This window comes from Macrobrachium nipponense, chromosome 23, assembly GCF_015104395.2.
Source record: "Macrobrachium nipponense isolate FS-2020 chromosome 23, ASM1510439v2, whole genome shotgun sequence".
Taxonomy (NCBI): domain Eukaryota; kingdom Metazoa; phylum Arthropoda; class Malacostraca; order Decapoda; family Palaemonidae; genus Macrobrachium; species Macrobrachium nipponense.
The window spans coordinates 70,799,322-70,816,821 of NC_061090.1; the positions used below are offsets into that span (position 1 = coordinate 70,799,322).

Sequence of the window (17,500 nt, forward strand, 5' to 3'; positions counted from 1 at the left end):
ATGAAAAGATTGTGTAAGAATTGTTTTCAAGGATTTTCCTCTGACGTGAACGGTGCTTAGTTAAGCAACTTTGCGATGTTCTTGATGAGGTTCCGGGTTCTTGCTTGGCCAGTGCAGATTCTGGTAGTTGCCTGCCTCTTACTTGTTCCTGCTGAAGGAGGGAGCTGGTTGATTCTCACCTGTTATGAGGGTGCGATGTTATCGAAATGGCATCAGATGTTCTCTCTCTCTCTCACACTCTTTCTCTGAGTATGAACTATATATATATATATATATATATATATATATTATATATATATATATATATATACACACGTATATTTATACACACAAACACACATTAATATATATATGCATGTGTATACACACATGCATATTCATACATATATATACATATGCGTGTATACATAATAAATTTCATTCCTTTCCCTCTGTCTTGTCTCTAATGTTTGGTTAAGAGTTTAAGTTGTCAACAGATTTCGTCATTCAACTGACTCTTGGGTCAGAACCCATGACCAATGAGATCTTTTTTTACAGCTGTCAAAGTCTGAAAGAGTTAGTCAGCCTATTTTGTTTTGGTATCTTGCGAAGATGACTTTACTGGGAGTTTGAACACTGGTGACATCTTGACAGATAAGATTATGTAATTTTTTCAGTTTTTAAAATTAATTCCCATCATCCTCTCTCATCTGCTTCACATCGGTATCTTTAATATCAGCGTACAGCAGAATACAATGAGAGGGGTGGTGGATTTTCCAAGTAGGTTCCAACAATTATCTGATGTTATCACTTAAAAGTAGAGCACTAATGAAAAAGTTAACTTATTATTTTTTTTTCTTTTGGTCTATCACATTCATACTATTCGACTGGGTGGTTTTTATAGGGTGGGGGCTCCGGGTTGCATCCTGAGCAAGTCATAATAATAGGTATAACTTACTTATGACTTGCTCACGCTGTCAAATGGAATAAGAGAAATACTGATAATTACAACAGCAATAGCTTTAAGTCTTCCTTAAGGTAATCTGCAAGAGAAAAAATTGAAGAGTAAAATAAAAACACGAAAAATGGACAAAAAAAACACCGCTTTTGATAATAAGGAAAGCTTAAAAAACACTATGGGAAATATAAACAGGAAACTAGCTTTAAAGCAGGCATGGAGGAAGAAAATAAGAATTTCCAACAAGGAAAATATGAAAGGTTACGAAAAGTAGTCATATCACAATTAAAAATTGCAATGTCTATCATTCGATTGCATTCCAAGTCACTTCAAACTCGAAATCAGACATCTCTTGAGAATTATAAGACGCAGGGTCCTTGATTTGAACACTATCATCATCATTATCAATATTTCAAGGTTATTTTGGGCAGACACTGGTATCAGGCACTCATTGAGTCCGTCTAACTACCTCTACTTCTCTGTGGTGATAACTTACAATTTTCTTTAAAAAGTTGATCACCTTTGTCATGACTGCATAACTCTTTTTCTTTTTTAACATTTATTGGTCGGCTGGTACTACAGCTAGTGTCGCGACTTGCCACTCAGATGGCGCGGGTTCGCGTCTCCCCCAGGACGATGAAAAATCACTGGCTCTGTATCATGGTCAGTTACTGCTGCAGTGTAGGATCTGCTGTGGGAGGTTAAAACCAACATTCTTTGGAAGCTTGAATTTCAAGTCAATTGCCCCGTTGGTGGGCTTGTTTCTTTTAAATAGGTTTCATCTAATGAAATAATAATAATAATAATAATAATAATAATAATAATCTAATAATAATAATAATAATAATAATGTTCTAAGAGGTCCGCAATAATAAAACTGTTAAAAGTTTGCGTATAGTTAATAAACACTTTATAAAAGCTTTCAAACTTTTAACATTCTTATTATTGTGGACCCCTAGAACAAAGTACTAATAACAATGGGCAAGTAAATCCACAGTAGAATACCTGTTTGATTTTGTTTTTTAAAAAATATAAACACACAAAGCTTTCGATGACCTCCATGGTTCTCCTTGTCAAGGAGAAGTCATCAAAGCTTTTTGCTATATACATTAAAAACATCATATATACACATATGTATATATATAAATAAAATATATGTATATATATATATATATATATATATATATAATGACAATAATTCACACACACACACCACATATATATATATGTATATATATATATATATATATATATATATATATATATATATATATATATAACACACCTTATAATTCAGCAGTGAGGATGCTTGCTAACCTCACTTGCAATAAGACCTGTGTTAATAACCAGAGCGAAGGGGATCTATTAATTAGAGCAGATTGCAATAAAACCAATTGTGAATCTCTTGATATACGAAAGGTATTTGGGAGATGTTTTAACTGCAGTGCTAAAAACCGAGGTAAATCAGGACATGGCCCAAAAACCTTATCACGAGACACTCTGACTGAGAACCTGTAAGGCCGTGCCTTCTGCTTGAGAAATTGCTGCGCAGTAAGTCTGTGTTTTCTGCTTCCCAGGTAAAATGGAGATAACTGAAAGATACGATAAAGATTCAAAGCAATTTGGGACAATCCTATCAACAAGTCCGCTGTGACCTTTGGTTAAGGAAACTCTTGTTAGGTTTCTGGGTCTAGTGTTCAGTTGGGGGGAGGGGGCGCGGGGGGCTGGTTGGAAACATGATGATAACTTTCCAGTCTGTTATTCAATATCTACAATGATTCTTTATTTATTCTAGACAGTTTCTTCCGTGGAAGATATCCAAAGTGTTGGAAATGAATACAAGTATGTTTGTGTGTGCGTGAGTGTCTGTGTGTGATGTAAAACGTTGTTTACTGTTTGAGAATGATACCTGTAAAAATTACTTTGCTATTAAATATGTTAGAGATTAGGTTAAAGGAGCAAGGATAAAAAACTCTTCACAATCCTGTTTTGATAGTGTGATTAAATCTGCCCTGGTCAGCTCTGAGGAGGTTACAGACATTAAAGCTGATTACAAGATAAATGTAATCAAATCTTCAAATTAATTTGAAATAGTTCTCTGTTGTCAAGTAAAAACGACATTTTGTCTGGACACCATCAGCCACATACATGCGTCAAGTGCATGAACACTGAGTATATTCAAGGGGAATTATTATTATTATTATTATTATTATTATTTTATTATTATTATTCAAGAGGATGGCAGCATCAGTGGAACTGATTTTATATATGGCCTGAACGGCGAGAGCGAGTGTCCAGAGAGATACAAGTGCACTGCGATCAGCGCCTTCATCAGGAGAGCTCTCTCACACTGCTCTTCGTGGAAGGACACGCACACTGAATTAGAATGTGTTGCCCAAGTTTTAATTAACAACGGGTATTCCAACCGGGACATCACAAAATGCATTCGCAGAAACATCGATAAATGGTATCAGCAGGAGCCTCGCCCCGCCGCCCTTGAAGACGTCACACTCTTTTACAAGGAAGTATTTCACAAGAAATACAAAGAGGACGAGCGAGCCCTTCGTACCATCATAGAAAGGAACGCTTTCCCCACGGACCCGGCGAGAAAAGTGAAATTAATAATTTACTACAAAAGCAAGAAGACCAGTGGCCTGATTATGAAAAATAACCCAGCCCCCGTGGTGCAGGACCCTCTCAAGAAAACTAACGTTGTCTACCAATACAAATGCCCTGTCTGGGAATGCCCCGGCGCTTACATTGGTATGACAACTATGCGATTTTCGAAGAGGATATCCTGCCACGCTCAGGAAGGCGCCATCCATAATCATGCTAAAAACGCCCACAATACCATGATAACTCGAAAGGACATTATTCCTAATATCGGAATTATCGATAAGGCGGCAGACCACCGTCGCCTCCGCCTCTTGGAGGCCCTACACATCGGGAAGGAGAGACCCAGCCTCAACACCACTCAAAAGACTTCACTCCTCCAGACGGTGGCGCGTAGGGCGCCGCCCGCCAGCACCCCAGAGCCGATCGAACGGACCAATCAGGTGCCCCTATCTACCAGCAATGACTCTCCCAATACTACACTCCCAGTCTCCAGCGTCCGCACGCGAAGATCAGTGCGAGCACCTCTTGAAGACGGTTCGACTCAGGGACTTAATCCTCTGCTCAGCCAATGAAGACTCAACTCTCACGAGACAGAGCACCCGGGACACAATAAATACCGCCGAACGGCCCCATTCCAATCAATTCAAGCTCACTCCTCCTTGAAAATGAACAGAAGATACGGTTGGAAACGTTAGAATTCCGTTACGCCCTTAGACAACGTCCAGACTAAGAATTGTAAACTCTACGGCGACCATACGCCACTTTTAGTCATCTTAAAATTAAATTAGTATTTTTTTAAGACATTTCCTTAACCAGAGTATGAACATCGGCCAGTTATTAGCGAATATCAGCCCTGATGAGAAGAGAATAATAAGAAGAATTGAAAAGACACCATATATAAAATCAATTCCACTGATGCTGCCATCCTCTTTAACACAACATATATGATTATTAACTGCTGGAAGAAGACCTTCTTTAATACAGGTTTTATTGAAAATAGTGACAATTTCAGCCGCGTTTATTTTGTATAGAAGTTTTTCTATTCTTCTTATTACCTGGCTTTTCTCCTGTACTCAGGTTGACTATTACAACGTTTTAATAGCCAACTTGAGTACCGAAGAAAAGTCAGTAATAAGAAGAATTGAGAAACTTCTATACAAAATAAACGCGGCTGAAATAGAAATTATTTGAAATAAAACCTGGTATTATTATTATCATTGTGAGGGGTAAAGGACCTCTGAAACTGACAAGTTCGACAGCGATGCACATTTATTCCATATTGGTGCAGCTGTTCAGCAAATCTGTTGGCTCTCGGGAGATGAAAAGGCGATCAGAGATCAGTGGAGGATGTGAAAGGTCTCTGATAAAATACAACTTATGAAAATTTGAGTGGAAAAGCAGACAGACAGACAGACAGAAATGTTGGTTTTTAAAAGTAAACAAAAACAAATTTGTATCAAGTTGTTCAGTTTCACTCTTAAGAGTTTCTGGGCAGTTTCGTCTCTGCGACTTTCCCGTCCTTGTTACACCCGATAAGCTTCACCATCTCAAATATACTTAAGTCGTTTATGGAAGGATCCACTTGTTTAATCATATATATATATATATATATATATATATATATATATATATATATATATACATATATAAATATATATACATATATAAATATTATATATATACATATATTTATATATGTATATATATATATTATATATATATATATGTATATATATATATATATAAAATAAAATAAAATTACAATAAAAAATACAGGCTATATATATATATATACATATATATGATATATATATATATATATATATATATATATATATATATGTGTGTATATATATATATATATATATATATATATATGTAGATTTCAATAAAAAAAAAACGCAGAGTGGTCAAAAGAGGCAGCCAGCCTGTACCCGAATTCATCGCGCTGATGGCCAGTCTGGATTCATTCCAATGATTCCATGTAGATCACGCCGTTCCCATTCCCATTACTCGTACCAAAACGCTGATGGCAAAAAAGCCTATATGTCTCTCTCGAGGTCTGCATCTTCTTCAGCCAACCACCCCCCCACCCCCCACCCAGCCCGCCCCCATACCACTTCCCAACCCAATACCCTTTTGGGCTACTAGGTACCATTGGGTTCATGATGTTTGTGACGTACTTTGTCTCCTTTATCGAAAGTCCTCGTCTCTTTCTTCCTCTCTTCCTCTTCTACTCTTTTCATTCTCCTATTCTCCCCCCCCCCCCACCCTCACCCCCCCCCCCCTGTTTTCTTCCCTATCCCTCTCTTCCAAATACTCTGTCCTTATCTCTTCTTATCACTTCTCTTTCAAGAGCTCCGAATCCTCTTACTCGCGTCAGGAACATAACTCGTTCCTTTTGCGCCATGTTTGAATCACCTCCTCCTCTTCCTTTCACACCACTCTCTCTCTTTCTCTCTCTCTCTCTTTTTCCTCCTCCTTTATCCCCCTTATCCTCATTTCGTACTCCTCTTTTTCCCTGCCATCCTCCTCCTCCTCCTCCTCCTCCTGACTCGGCATACTTTTTTTTCCCTACTGCTTTTGCTTCTTTTATCTCCTGTTTCTCCTCTGATTCAACCCCCTTTCCTCCTCCTCCTCCTCCTCTTCCTCTTCCTCTTCCTCCTCCTCCTCTTCCTCCTCCTCTTACTAATCATCCTCATCCTCCTACTCCTCCTCCTCCTCTGAAAATTCTCGCATTCTTTACAACTACCTTCAGCTTTAGAAGGCATTTTGAAATTTCAAAGTCCTTTGTGCCCATCACATAGTCTCTCTCTCTCTCTCTCTCTCTGTTTATCTTATTATCTAAGGTTCCTCGGAATTGGAAGGAATGTGTCGATTTTAAAGGAAATTCCGACTAATAAAGGAGTCGAGAGCTCATGCAGGAAGGGACTTCAGTGTAGCTGAGAAATCTGAAAAAATCCCAGATATGGTTCACCTTCTTATTTGACCCCAATATACCCACGCGGCTGGTTGTTTTTTTTTTTTTTTTTTTTTTTTTTTTTTTTTTGGGTTTTTTTTTTTTTTTTTTTTTTTTTTTTTTTTTTTTTTTTTTTTCTTTTTTTTTTTTTTTTTTTTTTTTTTTTTTTTTTTTTTTTTTTTTTTTTTTTTTTTTGCCAGGATTGGTTTAGCCCTCTGGACGTAGACCAACCCGAATTTTTTTTTTTTTTTTTTTATGTTTTTATTCAACTTGACTTCTGCGTCTGTTTGGGTCAAAACTTGTAACTCAATTTTCGACTTGTTGCTTGGTTACTGAATGCCGGTGGCAATACAACTTCACTTTATCAGTAGGTCAGCAGTGACTTCTAATGACCCTACAGTGACCTCTCCCACTATGTCAAGATTTTTCCACTCTTTAAAGAACGAGGCTGCGTCAATACAACAGTAAAACATGTTATGCACAAGTCAGCAACCTCGCATGAATATGACAAGCAAGTTGAAGACATGTCGACAACCCCAAGTGGCGAACGATGCTTTGTCGATGGTTAGGACTACAAATAGTCCGTTGAATTGTACTCAACCAAAAGGGTGTATTTAGAAACTAAATTGACTTTAATTCAGTTTATCATAATGATCTTTCCTTGCAGGAATTTACACTTGTCATGGAAATTCTGTTAAAGTCGGTAATCCTGGTTCACTATCAATTTCTGAACTGCCATGTAAATCCAAGATTTCATGATCATTATTTTGTGGATAAGAATTTCACTCACAACTCTTCCATCTTCGCGGATATTGATGTAATTGATTGGGAAACCCCAGAATATGTTATTATTTCTTTTACCGATAAGTATTTTGTTTGTCAGCCTTCTAATCTACCGGTAAACCCCAGAATTTTTTGTCATTCTTTTATTGGATAAGATTTGAATAATCAGTCTATTAATTTACCGGCAAACCACAGAATTTTTTATCATTAATGTTATCGGTAAGTATTTCGTTTGTCGGTTTTTTTATCTACTGGTAAACCACAGAATTTTTTATCATTCTTTTATTGGATAGTATTTAATTTATCACTCAATCACCTTCAGGAATTTTGATCTAGTTATGCTAATATCACTATAAAAGAAGTCATTAAGATAATGGAATACGTAAACGCGTAAATAACATCGTAATGATATTGATAAGATTACAATCATCTGTTTTTACAGGCTATTTCTTGGAAAGAAAACCGGGATACAACTTTACTTTAACGGATGAAGTGTTTTTCTATGTAAGAATGGCGATTCAGTCACTGCGTTTAAAACAGATTAGCAGATTTAGCCTGTCTGTTACTAGGAGCGATTTGTCACCTAAAAAAAAAAAAAAAAAAAAAAGTGGGTAGAAAGATTGTTTTATAAAATAGCTCTCTCTCTCTCTCTCTCTCTCTCTCTCTCTCTCTCTCTCTCTCTCATCGGAACGCACACACACACATCAGAACGTCCTCTTTTATGAAATTCTCTCTCTCTCTCTCTCTCTATGTCACACACGCGCGCGCGCGCATTGGGGCGTCCTCTTTCATGAAATCTCTCTCTCTCTCTCTCTCTCTCTCTCTCTCTGTCACGCGCGCGCGCATCGGAGCGTCTCTCTCTCTCTCTCATTGGATCGTCTCTCACCCACATCGGAACGCTTCTCTCTCTCTCTCTCTCATCAGAACGTCTCTCTCTTTTATGAAATCTCTCTCTCTCTCACACACACACAGATCGGAACGCTCTCTCTCTCTCTCTCTCTCTCTCTTGCCAGGTGCGGGGTACTACCAACCATATGCTCCGAAGAGCATATATACTCACAAGATGAGTAGACAGATCGACGTATATGAAAATCTAGAGGCAGCTCCGATATTAAGGCGATTTATCTGTGTCAGCGTCAGTTGGTATTTCAGCTCATATTTTGTTCTTCTGCGCGAAGAGATCACTGTTCTCTAACGACCACTATCTAGCACATTAAAACAGGCAGGTGATTGTGGTGGGCGCTTGGTCGTAAACTTCTCTTATCATTTTCCTTATCTACAATGTTGGATTAAGCAATGTTGATTGAGTGTGAGAGGTAAAGGTACTCCGTAGGGGAGGGGGCCGCTGATAGTGCGTCACTTGGGGCGGAGATACGGTATCAGTGACACTTGCTGAGCGAAGGTTCATTTCGGCGTCCGTGGGGTTCCATGTCTGTAACTCCCTTTAATTCATTTTACCTAAAATAACTCCTCCGTTCATATTCACTTTTTCCTCTCCATCTTACTTTCCTCAACCCTCTCCTAACAATTGTTGCGTGATGCAACTGCGAAGTTTTCCTCCTGTTACGCCTTTCAAACCAATTCTTTTTTTCCTCGTTGGACGAGTCGGTTACGTGCTCGGCTACCGATCTCAGGGTCCGGGTTCGATTCCCCGCTTTGGAAACGCGATCTCAGATGAATTTACTTCTGGTGATATAAATTCATTTATCGATGTGGTTCGGATCCCACAGTAAGCTGTAGGCCCCGTTGCTAGGTAACCAATTGGTTCCTAGCCACGTATTAAAAATATCTAATCCTTCGGCCCATCCCTAGGAGAGCTGTTATTCAGCTCAGTGGTCTGGTTAAACTATGATGATTATATCTTTCCTCGCGCTGATAGTTAGTAAGCCTTCCATTGAATAAGAATTTCTTAAGTCGTTTAAATCCGCGTATTTTGAACTTAGTGATGTATATAAAGATATGAAAACTGGCGCTTTAGCCTAAAGCCCGTTTTACAGTATAATATATATACAAAATAAGGTGTGTCCCTCAAAGATAGCTTTGACAACAAAAGCCGAACTTTATGAGGTTCAGTCATGCAGCTGCCATAAATGTCATCAGGAGTTTCAACGGAGGTTTTCGTTATATTCATGTGAAAGCGATGAATCAATCTGTAGGTAACCAATCTGCTAAATCACCTGGTTCATGAGTTATTTATGGACACGGCATGTCTACCTATCAGTATACATTCTGCGATTCGTTATGTATGTCTCTACTGAGCTCTTCTATTTAATTATCCATTAGACTGTCTCCTTGTACGTGGCTAGTGGAGGGTTACTCTTAGTTGTCAAAAATGGGTTGAACGTTCACATTGTTATGATGAACGTTTTCAAAATCATGTAAATTTGGCCTCTCTCAGTGTTGTGTTCTTTTTTAATTTAAACTGTGTATACGTGTGTGTGTGTGTGTGTGTTTCTTTGGATGTATTCTATATACGTGTTCTTTGTATTGAGTGAAGTCTGCACACCCCATCTGGTCCATCAAGGGTAAAATTATATAAAAAAAATCAGTTCATAATCACAAATAGCCTCAAGGCTGAGTTCATTTCCTTTGGCCTTGTCATAGTTTGCCAAGGTTTCTTTTCAATTTTGTGTCATACTCAGTCTTTATTTTCTTGTCTATTCAGCTGTCTTTATTATCTCTCATTTCAGTTGTCTTTATTTCGTTTGATATTCAGTTTTCTTTATTTTCTTCTTCGCTCCATTCTGAGACTTGAACTTTGCTCAACACCCGGGTCGCTTATTACTGCGGTCTCGAAAAGGTGTAAGTATAGGAAATGCTTAAGCGTTATCATCGAATTATTCAGAGTTAAAAATACATTGCCTGATGGAGCATATACCTTAGTATTTTATTTGAATGGAGATTGCTCAAGCATCTTACCATTATGATTCATACATACGTATATATAATATATATATATATATATATATATATATATATATATATATATATATATATATATATATATATATTATATATCTTACATATGAGGCATCCTCCGACACAATATTTCAAGTTGATAACATCACTGAACTGTTTATGTACAAATAGTTGAGGATGAAGAAGAAGAGGAAGAGGAAGAAGAAGAGGAAAACGGAAGAGAAGTAAACAAAACTGAAATGACAGAAAAAAAATAAGGAAAACAAAGAACAAGATAAAAGTATGGATGCAGAGATACTCATTGATACTACATATGAGGCAATAGCAGCATACTTACGAAGAAATAAATTACGATATGACAACACAAAGAAAATCCCGAAGAGGCTCTACCCAGATCTACACAATTTCGGGAAAGAGGAAAAAATAGACAAAAAAGACAGTCTGCAACCTTTTGAAAAGAGGGAATTGCAGATTTGGAGAAAGATGTTACTACAAACATCCTAAGGTATGTCAGAACTATGAAATATATGGTAAATGTGCATACCTAGACGGCTATGAGGATGATTGCAGAGATCTACATCCAAAATATGCAAAAACCTAAAAGAAGGAAAAGGATGTAAGTTCGACAAAAAATGTAAATATATGCACCATGTAGCCATGAATCAAAATCAAATAAATAATCAGTCAAGTAATAAAATCCAAAATAAGAAAGAAACAAATAAAGAGAGGAATAAAGAATATCAGGTAAAAGAAAAAAGCAAGCCATCAACGAATTATGCAGTGATGTCAGCAAAAAATTTCAAAGCCAAGATACAACTCAAGAGATAAGAACTGTATTTATGATGCAAGAGGATATTGCAGATGCGGAGAAAATTGCAGATTCAGACACAAAATTAATAATTATGATGAAGGAAGATCAAATATTATGGAAAAGTTGGATTTTTTAATGTCAGATTTCTGGAAATGAAAAAAAGAACAACATACCAGAACAGGAAAGAGACATGGGAAAATCCCTATTATTACCCATATTAAATGAAGGAGAAAACACGCAAACCATCATAGTGATCAATGCAGAGGGTTTAGTTACGAGTAACTCAAAAAGAAAAATAGAGTACTTAGAAGAAGTAACCCAAATCGAAAAGAAAATAGATATAATGAATATAAGTGAAACCTGGTATTCACAAGAGACTGGGAATGATGATCAAATAGAAGGGTTCCAAACTTATAGATCAGATAGAAAAAATAGGAATCAAGGGGGAACCGCAATATGTGGGAAAGACATAAAACAAGGAAAAATATATGAGAAATATAGTAACTCAGAAATGTGAACTAATAGCGGTAGAATTTGAATCTGAAAAATTAATGAACATAGTAATATATAGATCCTAATACTAAATAGGTTTGACTTAATAATAGAAAAATTGGATGATATATGTAGAAATTACAAGGACTGGACTATTCTCCTATCTGGAGACTTCAACTTTCCTTTCGTAGACTGGAAAGAACGAATAGGAGATTGTGGTTGTACTTATACATATAAAAAAGAGAGTAATAGTAGTGCAGAAGATAAGAGGCAATTGAAAAGCTATTAGATATGCTACTAGAATACAAAATTCAACAAATAAATCACCTGCCAACAAGAAATGAAAATACTTTAGACCTAGTATTGTGAATGAGATGAATTATGTTAAAGATAATAGTTTATAATGCGAGTATTTCAGACCATAATGTCATAGAATTAACAGTCCATTCCAAAGCAAGTGAAAACAGAGATAAGCAAGAAATGAAAAAGTGGGAAGGATATGGAAAATACAACTTCTACAGTAAAAATATAAAATGGTCAGAAATAAATGAAGAATTAAACAAAGATTGGGATAACATTTTCGTAAGTGATGACATAAGGGTAAATACGGAGATATTATATATTAGAGAAAATAGTGGATAAATATATACCGAAGAAGAAAAGTAAACATCAGTCATGCATACCAAGAGACAGAAGGATCTTGTTCCAGAAAATCAGAAAGTGGAAAAAAAAGGAAAAAAGGTCTTGCAAAAGAAAAAAAATGCATGGAAAGTTATAGAACTAAAAAGTAAGATAGAAAATGCAGAACAAAAGATTATACAATCAAAAGAAAATAAAAAACGGGACTTGGAAGAAATATCAAGCAAAACCCCAAACTATTATACTCATATGCGAAAAAGATGAATAAAAGAAGAATAGAAATAGGCCCTCTAAGAATTGAAGGGAGATTAACGAATGAAAAAAAGGAAATTTGCAACATATTGGCAGAAACGATATAAGAGAGAATTCACCCCCTAGAATAGATAATGAAGATAATGATATAGAAGTAAGGGACGAAAATAGTGAATATTTAGCTGACATAGATATTAATGAAGCTGATATTGTGCAGGCTATTAATGAAATTAAAAATGGAGCTGCAGCAGGGCCTGATGGAGTTCCTGCTATTTTGTTAAAGAAAGTAGTTCATTCTATCGCAAAGCCACTTGCAATATTATTAAGACAAAGTGTAGATACAGGCATGATTTATGATGAGCACAAATTAGCATATATTACCCCTACATTCAAAAGTGGATCAAGACCTGAGGCAAGTAATTATAGGCCTGTGAGTCTAACATCACATATTATGAAAGTGTATGAAAGGGTAATGAAGAAAAATATTATGAAACATTTAATAAGAAATAATCTGTTTAATATAGGACAACATGGTTTCGTACCCGGAAAAAGTACACAAACCCAACTGTTAGTCCACCGTGAGAACATATACAAAAATATGAAAAGCGGAAATGAAACAGATGTGGTTTATCTAGACTTTGCAAAAGCTTTTGACAAGGTAGACCATAATATATTAGCAAAGAAAATTAGAAAACATAATATTGTGGATAAAGTAGGAAGAATGTTAAAAGAATTTTTACACAACAGAAAACAGATAGTTATTGCAAACGATGAGAAATCGGATGAAGCTAAGGTAATTTCCAGTGTGCCACAAGGTACGGTGTTAGCTGCATTACTGTTTGTTATTATGATTGCAGACATAGACAGCAATGTTAAGGACTCGGTAGTGAGTAGTTTCGCCGATGACACAAGAATAAGTAGAGAAATTACTTGTGATGAAGATAAGGAACGCGCCACAAAGAGACCTTAACAAAGTATATGATTGGGCAGAGGTAGATAGGATGGTATTTAACTCTGATAAATTTTAATCAATAAACCATGGAGACAGAGAAGGAAAGCTATATGCATATAGGGGACCTAATAATGAGACAATCACAAATAAGGAAGCAGTTAAAGACCTTGGTGTGATGATGAATAGGAACATGTTATGAAACGATCAAATAGCAATTCTATTGGCAAAATGTAAAGCAAAAGTGGGAATGTTTTTATGGCACTTCAAAACAAGAAAAGCTGAACACATGATTATGCTTTATAAAACATATGTTCGTAGTCCACTTGAATATTGCAATATGATATGGTACCCACACTATCAAAAGGATATTGCACAAATAGAGAATGTACAAAGGTCCTTTACAGCTAGAATAGAAGAAGTTAAGGACCTTGACTACTGGGAAAGACTGCAATCCTTAAAATTATATAGTCTAGAAAGGAGAAGAGAACGCTACATGATAATTCAGGCATGGAAACATATAGAAGGAATAGCTGAAAACATCATGGAGCTAAAAATATCAGAAAGAGCAAGCAGAGGTAGATTAATAGTGCCCAAAACTATGCCAGGAAAAATAAGGAAAGCACACAGGACATTAATCCGCTACGCACCAGCATCGATAATGCAGCGTCTATTCAATGCATTGCCAGCACATCTGAGGAATATAACACGAGTGAGCGTAGATGTGTTTAAGAATAAGCTCGACAAATATCTACACTGCATCCCAGACCATCCAAGATTGGAAGATGCAAAATATACTGGAAGATGTACTAGCAACTCTCTGGTAGACATTAGTGGTGCCTCACACTGAGGGACCTGGGGCAACCCGAACAAGATGTAAGGTCTGTAAGGTCTCTCTCTCTCTCTCTCTCTCTCTCTCTCTCTCTCTCTCTCTCTAAAACTATCAAAAGTCAGAAATCTGGTTAATCGAATGATTGGTCTCAAGGTTCATGTGATTAGACAAGACTGATGCTGAAAAAAGTTATTACGAAAAAGATTTGAATTAGATTACCTTCTCGAATAAAAAACATTAAGATAATGAGTCTCTTTATTATTATCATTATTATTATTTTTTTTCTATCACAGTCCTCCAATTCGACTGGGTGGTATTTACAGTGTGGGGTTCCGGGTTGCATCCTGCCTCCTTACCGGTTGCATCCTGCCTCCTTAGGATCCTCACTTTTCTTACTATGTGCGCCGTTTCTAGGATCACACTCTTCTGCATGAGCCCTGGTGCTACTTCACCCTCTACTTTCTCCAGATTCCTTTTCAGGGATCTTGGGATCGTGTCTAGTGCTCCTATGATTATGGGAACAATTTCCACTGGCATATCCCATATCCTTCTTATTTCCATTTTCAGGTCTTGATACTTATCCACTTTTTCCCTCTCTTTCTCTTCAACTCTGGTGTCCCATGGTATTGCGACATCAGTGAGTGATACTTTCCTCTTGATTTTGTCAATCAACTTCACGTCTGGTCTATTTACTCGTATCACCCTATCTGTTCTGATACCGTAGTCCCAGAGGATCTTTGCCTGATCGTTTTCTATCACTCCCTCAGGTTGGTGCTCGTACCACTTATTACTGCAAGGTAGCTGATGTTTCTTGCACAGGCTCCAGTGGAGGGCTTTTGCTACTGAATCGTGCCTCTTTTTGTACTGATTCTGTGCAAGTGCCAGACACTCGCTTGCTATGTTTGTGGTTTCATTTTTCGTATTGCACTTCCTACATATGGAGAGATGTTTATTTCCATCTATCGTTATTCTTTGAACATATCTGGTTCTTTGGGCCTGATCTTGTGCCGCTGTTATCATTCCCTCAGTTTCCTTCTTGAGCTCTCCCCTCTGTAGCCATTGCCATGTGCCATCGCTGGCTAGTTCTTCAGACTGTCTAATCTCTAATGTATTGTCCGTGCATTGGTTTGTTGTGCCAGTCCTCTGTTCTGTTTGTCATTCTCCTGTCTCTGTATATTTCTGGGTCTTCGTCTACTTTTATTAGTCCTTCTTCCATTGCACTCTTGAGCCACTCGTCTTCACTGGTTTTCAGGTATTGCCCCAGTGCTCTGTTCTCGATGTTGACGCAGTCCTCTATACTTAGTAGTCCTCTCCCTCCTTCCTTTCGTGTTATGTATAGTCTGTCTGTATTTTCTCTTGGGTGTAGTGCTTTGTGTAATGTCATATGTTTCCTCGTTTTCTGGTCAATGCTGCGGAGATCTGCCTTCGTCCATTCCACTATTCCTGCGCAGTATCTGATTACTGGCACTGCCCATGTGTTTATGGCTTTTATCATATTTCCGGCGTTGAGTTTTGACTTGAGTATCGCCTTGAGTCTGCATATATTCTTTCCTAATCGCGTACTTCATCTCTTGGTGTTTTATATTCCCCTCCTTCCATTATTCCCAGGTATTTGTATCCCGTCTCATCTAAGTGTTTGATGTTGCTCCCATCTGGTAGCTTTATCCCTTCAGTCCTTGTTACTTTGCCCTTTTGTATGTTGACTAAGGCGTATTTTATAGAAATTCCAAACTCCTTCCTGATGTCCCTAGATACAATCCTTACAGTCTGGATTAGGGTATCTATTTCCTTGATGCTCTTACCATACTGCTTGTTGTCGTCCATGAACATCAGATGATTAATTCTGTTGCCTCTTTTCTTGAGTTGGTACAGCATCCATCTTCTGCAGTACTTTTGTCATGGGAATCATGGCTACTACGAAGAGTAGTGGGGACAGTGAGTCGCCCTGGAAGATCCCTCTCCAGATATTAACCTCTGCTAGTCTTATTCCAGAGCTTGTAAGTATTGTATTCCAGTTGCGCATTGTATTTTTGAGGAAGCTGCTGGTGTTTTCCTCTGCCCCATATATTTTCAGGCATTCTATTAGCCATGTGTGTGGTATCATGTCGAAGGCTTTCTTATAGTCTATCCATGCCATGCCTAGGTTGGTTTTATTCTCCTACTGTTCTTCATTATTATTATTATTATTTTATTATTATTATTATTATTATTATTATTATTATTAGTATTATTATTATTATTATTATTTCTAAAGTGTGATAATTTAGCAGTTCCTTATTGTTGATGATGGGTCTCTTATTATCATTAATATATTATTATTATTTTTTTTTTTTGCTCTATCACAGTCCTCCAATTATTATTATATTATTATTTTTTTTTTTTTTTCTCTATTCACAGTCCTCCAATTCGACTGGATGGTATTTATAGTGTGGGGTTCCGGGTTTGCATCCTTGCTCCTTAGGGGTCCATCACTTTTCTTACTATGTGTGCCGTTTCTAGGATCACACCTCTTCTGCATGAGGTCGTGGAGCTACTTCCGCCTCTAGTTTTTCTAGATTCATTTCAGGGATCTTGGGATCGTGCCTAGTGCTCCTATGATTATGGGTACGATTTCCACTGGCATATCCCATATCCTTCTTATTTCTATTTTCAGATCTTGATACTTATCCATTTTTTCCCTCTCTTTCTCTTCAACTCTGGTGTCCCATGGTATTGCGACATCAATGAGTGATACTTTCTTCTTGACTTTGTCAATCAACGTCACGTCTGGTCTGTTTGCACGTATCACCCTATCCGTTCTGATACCATAAGTTCCCAGAGGATCTTTGCCTGATCGTTTTTCTATCACTCACTCCCTCAGGTTGGTGCTCGTAACCACTTATTACTGCAAGGTAGCCGATGTTTTCTTGCACCAGGCTCCAGTGGAGGGCTTTTGCACTGAATCATGCCTCTTTTTGTACTGGTTCTGTGCAAGTGCCGGGCATTCACTTGCTATGTGTTTAGGGTTTCATTTTTCCGTATTGCACTTCCTACATATGGAGAGATGTTATTTCCATCTATCGTTCTTTGAACATATCTGGTTCTTAGGGCCTGATCTTGTGCCGCTGTTATCATTCCTTCAGTTTCCTTCTTTAGCTCTCCCCTCTGTAGCCATTGCCATGCGTCATCGCTGGCTAGTTCTTTAGTCTGTCTCATGTATTGTCCGTGCATTGGTTTGTTGTGCCAGTCCTCTGTTCTGTCTGTCTTTCTCCTGTCTCTGTATATTTCTGGGTCTTCGTCTACTTTTATTAGTCTTCTTCCATGCACTCTTT

General features: G+C 37.3%; 2 protein-coding genes across 2 annotated transcripts in view; one reads left to right on the forward strand and one right to left on the reverse strand.

Annotated features, from left to right (window-relative positions):
• Positions 1–8,525, reverse strand: part of LOC135201583 (uncharacterized) — a 35,045-nt gene extending 26,520 nt beyond the window's left edge. Inside the window, exon 1 of the mRNA XM_064230617.1 lies at positions 8,356–8,525. The gene's annotated coding sequence lies outside the window, so the exon portion shown is untranslated. The remainder of the gene's footprint in view (positions 1–8,355) is intronic.
• The window catches only part of LOC135201592 (SCY1-like protein 2), a 598,006-nt gene that overhangs the window by 509,724 nt on the left and 70,782 nt on the right, over positions 1–17,500 (forward strand). The gene's annotated exons all lie outside the window — the stretch shown is intronic.